The sequence below is a fragment of the Oryzias melastigma genome, linkage group LG11, assembly GCF_002922805.2.
Source record: "Oryzias melastigma strain HK-1 linkage group LG11, ASM292280v2, whole genome shotgun sequence".
Classification (NCBI taxonomy): domain Eukaryota; kingdom Metazoa; phylum Chordata; class Actinopteri; order Beloniformes; family Adrianichthyidae; genus Oryzias; species Oryzias melastigma.
The window spans coordinates 17,961,627-17,969,404 of record NC_050522.1 but is presented as its reverse complement, the minus strand read 5'-3'; the positions used below and the strand labels follow the sequence as shown (position 1 = coordinate 17,969,404).

Below are 7,778 nucleotides of genomic sequence, written 5' to 3'. Positions count from 1 at the left end.
GAAAAGACGGGCCAAAAACAAGCCTGTTTGTGTTGGACCAGTCAGAATACACAAAGGAAAAACAGAAGTATGAGGATGCATATCTTCACAAAAGCGAACCAGGAGTCTGTCTCTGTGGGCGGGGCTCTACCATCACGCCCTTTGATGAAACTTCAGCTTTGTATTATTTTGCCTCTTAAGCTAAGGACACACTGGGCATGTGATACGTATTCAGGACCGTAGGAGTTCTTGAACACGAGTATAGCCCATGGTATTCACACTGGACAAGCAGGGAAGGGCTTCTCTTTTTTTTTCTTTCTAGTTTTTACTAGAACATGTCCGCCACCTACAGTTGGAAGACGCTTGCTGCGAAATGTCAAAGCTGTGCAAATCTAGCAAATCTTGCTCCAGGCTTTTCCTTCCTCAGGTGTATTCCAGTATATGAAAGACTTGATGTCAGATTATTCCGGCCGAGTACAAACTGCAATTATTAATCTTACCAATTTTCATATGATTGGGAGTTCCATGACTTAAAAGTCCCTGATTGGTCAAAGTTCAACAAGTTTAACTTTCAATGCACGTTCAGTACTTACGTAACTAGAGATGTGCTTCGGCAAGACTCGGGTGATACGATAAACATTGCGATACCTGGCTTACAATACGATATGTATTGTGATCTATCCCAAGAATACATTTTAACTGTTTTTTAAAGAGTATAACTTAGATAAAAACTCTACCTGGAAATCAATTCATTGTAATAAAATGATAAAAATAATTTCAACTGTTTTGCAATCCGCGTTTTAACATTGATACTGGCTGCAAGGTGGCACAGAGTTTCGATTCGGTACTTGTTACAAGTAAAAACTAAGTAGTAGAATCCTCAGAAAGACAAAAACCGCAAGGCTGACTGAACATTTAACACAAGCGGATCGCGGTGTAGAACTGCTCAAAGAGGCTGCCAACTAGCTTAAACAAAAGCATGACACGTATATAATTAATTTAAAATCGCCAAGTCAGCATTCTAAATGAATACAAGTGTTGCCAAATGAAATATCATGATATATTGCCAAATTGATTTTTTTCCAAGACCCCTAAATGTAACAGTCTTAATAATTAGCAAAGCTAACGCAGGAACGTGTCCCAAGGGTCGGGGGCACTTGATTAGTATATGTTGTTTAAATGAAGAGGAACTTCACATCTTCCAGAATTTTCAGAGTTCTGCTGCATTTCTATTAACCCACACTAGCAGAACTCACATCACTGCAGTTAACTCAATCCCACTTCATTTTAGAAATCATCCATAAACACAAATTTCTCCCTTTTAGAGGTCTGCACGGTCAGGCTCTGAGCTCCTTCAACTAATGTCTCTGTCCTCTTAGCTCATCAGGTCAGATTTTAGTGGTTGCTCCCTCCCCAAATATTTTAGATTCAAGGAGATGGAGCCTTCCAAGCAAGTCCCGAACTCTGGAACGTTCTGCTTGTTTTCCTACAATCCATTGACTGAGCGGCGGCTTTTAAAACACACCTGAAGACCTCTTTATTTTTTTAGCTTTTAGCTGGATGTGGATTTCACAATTTTTATTTTTCTTTCCCTGTAAAATCTCACTCTGAATATCTTTTGATCTTTTATAAAAGCGTTCCCAGTGGTCTTATTTTATGATTATAGAGTTTTTAGACAAAAAAACGTGTTGTTTTCTACATATTTTTTCTGCAGCGCACCAGGAGTTCATTCGAAATTCACCTCTGAATTGTGGGCGGGGCTTATTGCACAGAGAAACCCCGCCCCTATTCCTCTACCATTGCTGAAAATTGGAGCAGGGAGCTTGTAGCCCTACACAAGTATTTTCTATGTAACAAATGCAATCTTTTTCAAACTGCATTTTTGATTCACTTTGATTTGAATGCATAAATACTCAGAAATGCAATTCTTAGTTTTATTTTCTTGTTATATGTCCTCTATTATGAGAAAAATGCAACAAGATCTCATTAAAAATACGATTTTTTTTATCAGAGTGGGGCTTTAAACATGTTTTATTTTCAATATTTGATGGTATTGTTGCATGTTTTAGTGAAAAAATTTAAGCTTTTTTTCCTTAAAAAATTTAACTTTATGATTTTATTTCAAGACGACTAAATCCAAAGTTTGTTGCATCCAGGAAACGCTGCTTTGGTTCCATTTCTGTCATGTCGTAATATTGGATCCCATGCAGTGTAATGGCTTCGTAGTGATCTGCGTTTTAGGGAAAACATTTTTCCAAAAAAGCTAGATAAGCTTCTTTCTCGTGAGATTACTGTGGATTGAGATAAATCCGTGTGGGAGAATGGAAACATGGAAGAAGATTCTGCACACAGGAAGTGCCGTCGGATGATGGAAGCGTTTAAAAGGCTAACGGCGGACACGGCGACCACACAGGCAAAGCCTTGTGCTAACTCCAGTCAGATCCTACTTTAGGAGACGGATCAGAAGAGTGTCCCGGGGCCGCCATCACTGCGGGGGGCGGGGTTTGACAGCACCATGCCAGGTTCTGCCGGAAATGATCCCGTCTGGCTCCCTGCTGCACATCATCTGGTTACGGATCTCCATCTGCTTTGTCAAATAAAGCACAGCCGCTCTGGCTGCTCGTCCCGGGAAATTGGTAAGACTGTTCACTTTGGAAGAGCATCGCAAACCCCCTCCTGCATCAGCACCACCTCTCCTGCCTGCAGCCCAGCCGAGTGTTTCCGGATGTGTAAGCAGATCAGAGTTTTAATTGCCTCCTGTGTGAGGGGCCGCTTGTCGTGGAAGAGAGGGGCCAAGTGGCTGAAGGGGTGGGGGGTGGGGGGGTTCAGGAGAAGCCTTCACTGGAGGGCCCTCAAGCTCCAAAAAAAGAAATGTCACCATCAGCCACGTTTCGCCGACTCACCTCATTAACACTTTTCCTTTCAAGCCTCCTTGGTTCTCTTAGCCAGTGACTTCTCCTCCAAACGGGCCGTCGGAACCAGAGGAGGGCTGTGATTGGACGGCACCAAAGAGACACAAGTGTCCTCCAAAAGCATCTTTGAAAGAACTCTCTTTTTGCCTCATATTCCAACTTTTTCTTTTTTTTCTAAGAGGGTGGGTCTTTATCGCTTTTATTCTTATAAGCAGATATTAAATTATCTGGTCACCCCGGAGCCAAAGCCAGAGGCTCATAGTCAGATCTGGATAAAGCAGCAGATCCCACATTAGCAGATGCTTCTTTTCCTGCTAATTTCATATGTGACTGTTGATCAGAGAACTAATCCCAGAGCGGTACGGAGGGGGGATTTAAGGAGAAAAAAAAAACAAAACTGCAGAGGCTTGAAGAGGCAGAGAGGATCTCATTAATGCAGACGCAGTGTTGTTTAAGAGGCTTCCTGCTTCCAGTCTGAAGGAAGAAAACCAACGACTTGATGTGAGACTTCAATCTTTACCTATTTTTTAACATTTATTTTTTACCTCCAGTTTCCCTCAATTTTAAATTGTAAAGTTGATCTTATTTGTCTGTAAAATTGCTTAAATTTTATTTATACACTCAGTTTCATTTAAAAACCATTAACAGGTGACAAAAATTTCCCCTTAACCATGTCTGTCAAAGTGGAAGCTGACAAATCAGACACCAACTTCATCTTTGTCTAAGTTTTGTGGTGTGACGAATAAATATGAAATTAATTTAAAAAATCTATAAAATTTGTATAATTATAAGCGTGAATCCACCTTTTGAACAACTTAATTAGCAATATTCTCGTAACATTAGACAGTAAAGGGCTGTTGCTGAATATCATGTATGATTATTGTTACGGGGTGAGGAGTAAATCTATCTATTAAATGCAGCTTTCTTTCATTTTGAAGTCAAATTCGTTCCAAATATGTTTGTTTATTAACTTTTCTAGCCCAGAAGTTTCAATTTAGCGGTTAACACAGCTAATTTATGATTTTTGATCAAGCAACTTCACATGTGTTAATAATGAGTTGGATGTGGTAGGGAGAATCAAGGAGTTTTTCAAAATAAAACTTCCTTCACAGTCAGATTCAACTGAAAAATTTGTAGGTTGTGTTTTTTTTTTGCCAACTGTCCAGATCCGTGCTATCTGAGATGAGCCCTCATCATTAACACACCACCGCCGTGCTCAACAGCAAAGATGAGGGTTGTGGAGGGAGCCATAAGAAGTGAGCGAGCAGAGCTGAGAGAAACAGGCTGATGCTTCACTGCTTGGTTGTTAACACCTACTAAATGCTGTGGAGAACAGCCCTGCTGCCCCTCTGCTGCCTCTTCTTCAAGACTTCTCCCGTTCTATTAGCTAGATTGGTTCTGCTTTGAGGACTTCCTCCCTCCGAGTGTTCAGATGAGTGAAGAGGGTCAGCGGCGTCTGCTGGGGTCAGAGCCGAGAAGTAATCAGGGGAGCATAACTCTGCTGCGAGGCAGCCAGGAGAGGCCCCCGGGGGCAGATTAACGGGGAGAAGGTGTAGCCTGAAGTTGCTGGCGACATGCCCCACGCACGACTGTCCAAATCGTCCCCCAACGACCGCATGGTGTCCGCAGCCAAGAGCCCCACACAGCCGGGGGCGTCATAAATAGGTTTGACAGAGCGGGTGGGAAAACACAAGTCTCTTACACGGCATTTATCCTGGGGAGGCAGAAACAAATTAGAGGGGCCAGAACAGGACGCGTGGGCTCGTTGAAGAGTTCTTAAAGAGGGGCGGGGAGAAGGAGAGTAAATCACACACGGTGCCAAGCGAGCACAACAGGAGAAGGAAGAGCTTTTTCTCATTTTACTAAGATAGAGGCAATCAAAGCATCGCATCAAAGTATTATTCCTAAAAGGACAGAAGGTGCACCTTCCTGTTAGCATGGACTTAAAATATGAAAAATCTTCTCCAGCTTTAGCTAACAGTTTAGAAAATGAAAAATGTCACAATCCAAACACAACATTCGTACCAATCGGTTTCATTGTATGATTTGGATTTGAAGTTGTTGTAGTTTTCAATCGATTTTCCAAACCGGTGTTCCCCATTTTCACCCAACAGGATAGGCTCCAGCAACCCTGAGACCCTGAAAGGGATTTTGTGGGTTCAGGAAAGGAACGGTCGTGTAGCTGCAGAACATAAAATCTGAATTTATTAATATTTTCAATATTTCAATATTATTTCAATATTATTTTCAATAATTCAATATTTAAATGAGGGCCAATAGGGCCTAACAATAAGTATTAAAATCACTTTTTAGTTACTGTAAAACGCAATTGTACGGCCCACAGCTTTGGTGATTTAGTTAAAAAATAAATAAAAAAACAGAGGATTTACTTTGATAAAAGTAAAAAAAGACATGAATGCAGGTTCAAATTTCAGCATTTGTTAGTCTGCAACTTAGTAGTAACACAAAAATGAAATAATGGTGTTTGGATGTTTCACAGGACATGTGTCAAAATGACTTAATTAGAAGCATAAACTCACTGATTACAAACAGGCAAAAAAAAAAACAATTTCTCTAAATTTGTTTTACCTTTTAATACCTTAAAACATTTTAGGTAGTTAGTTACAAACTCAGATTGTAATGAAAAAGAGAAATGTAATACTAAAAATGACAAAATAATTCCAATACATTAGTTATGCTTTCTACTCTTTAGTTGCAGAAAATATTCTGATATTCTACTATATTAGACAACGTTTGTATTGAGTTATGTCATAAACTATTCGTAATATTCAAATGACGAAATGCAAGCAATATAATATTTGGTGGGAACTTTTTTTTTCTGTGGGGAAAAAAATAATATTTCTGTCCCACAGGATTTGACGGCCTTAACACGGGTAAAAAATTTAAAGCTTTATGAAACGGGAATGTTTTAGGATTTTATGTTTAGGGATTATATTAAGATGCGGGCCTTGTCTTGATCATATTTTTATTGGGATTTTTTTTTCTAAATTTTAGTTTTTTTCTTTTTTTCCCTAATAATTTGTGTTTAACCTGCCGGACATCCCCAAAAACAGCCTTCTGCTCTGATAAAGCAGCCCTTTCCTCCTAAGCTCATTTCCCATTGCCATGAAGCCAATTCCTCCAGCGAAAGCAGCTAATGTTGTGTGAGGAGCGGCGGCGCTTTAATCTCTCAGCACTCTCAGATACGGCTAACCCTGTTGGGAGCAAGGATCCTGGATGTTCTGCCGCCTCTCTTGTTTGGTTTGAGATAAAGCTCTGCCGCTGCGTGATTTGCATTAAAGTGCGAGGAGGCAATGCATCAGAGCTGACAAGTTTACTTTCACATGGAGCCTAAGGAGCAGGAGGAGGCGGAGGAGGCGGAGGAGGCGGAGGAGGGGGAGGGGCGGCACGAGGACGGACACGGCCCAGCGGCTCATCAATACACAGGAAGGTCTCCAACAGCACTTGGTCACGGACCATTAAAAGCAGATCCTGCACTTTCAGGAGTCTTTCTGACGGGAAGGGGGGCGGGGGTCAGGGCAGGAGACGGATGGTTCGCTAAGGAGAAGGCACAACACAGCAGAGGGCTTCTTTTGGTGTTTTTGGTGGCCAATCAAATCTATTAAATTTGGACAGAGTGGACTTTTCTACAGGAACCTTTTTGATAAATATTTATATTATTTACACTTTTTAAAAATGATTTTAAACTTTTATTGCTAAAAGAGGAAGCAGGTTTGACCAACCGTTAACCGTTCCTTTATAGTGCAGACGAACTATGTTAGGGGTTCATCTAAACACCTCTAACTTTTATTAATTGTTTGATTGATTGTAAGATATTTCAGCAAACAGAGAAAATAAAGACATAAAAATAATAAAAAAAAACAACAACATGTAGGTGTATCAAATATATTTAGGATATCAACTCATAAATTGCTTTGAAAATAAATAAAATAAAATAATCCCATCTCCATGATATTTGAATTTACTCTGCATTGACAATAAAAGATTTTGATTTTGAAAAAATATGTAATTCATTATTTTCATTAACAGACACATTTGCCAATATTACACATAGAATCATTTAAATATCATTTAATCTTGATTATAATTTAATTAACTATTTATAAAAGAGTATGAAGAAGCAAATTTATATAATCCTAATCCATAAAAAAAACTTTTTAATCCTGTTTCTATTATCAAGTTCTTAGCAAATATTTATACATTTTAGTCCAAGCATAGATTTATCAAATATGTCCATTGATTTTAATCAAACAATATAAAGCCTTTGAAGCTCACGATCTCAAATGATTGACAAAAAATTCTTTTTTTTTTAATTAAGATGTTTTTAAAACCTTTTGACAAAACTCACAAAAATGTTAACATCTATTTATGAGATATAGATGGTATCAAATATTATGTTTTATGTAATTTATACGTTTTTGCTCACGACAATGTTAGTAGATGTTCACCCGCTGTCTCAAATTTGATCCACAAATTTTTAACATGTTGTAAATGTATTTTGAAAGAATTAATTATCAACAGATTTTGCATTCTGTCAATACAGCATGAAGTTATTTTTTTTCAATTTATAGAAGTAAATTAGTTATTCTCACCATAAAGTTTAAAAATGATTAAAAAAAGTTTCCCGCCAAAAGTCTTTTTGAGGTTTCATGGAGGCAGCCATTTTGAAATTAGCAGGATTCGTCCTCTACTCCCCCTAGTGGAATCATGATGAACTGCAGAGGAAAAACAGAGCTAATTATATAGAATCGGTTTATAAGGTAAGTTCTGATCATGCTAATGAGATATTAATTATATAATCCACATCACACAAACAATCAAAAGTGGAGCAACACATACTTCTATAGCAGACATGCTCTGAGCACC

At 38.8% G+C, this 7,778-nt stretch overlaps 1 protein-coding gene across 9 annotated transcripts in view; it reads right to left on the bottom strand.

The window, feature by feature from the left end:
- ptprua (protein tyrosine phosphatase receptor type Ua) overlaps positions 1-7,778 on the bottom strand; it is a 206,453-nt gene that overhangs the window by 143,318 nt on the left and 55,357 nt on the right. The gene's annotated exons all lie outside the window — the stretch shown is intronic.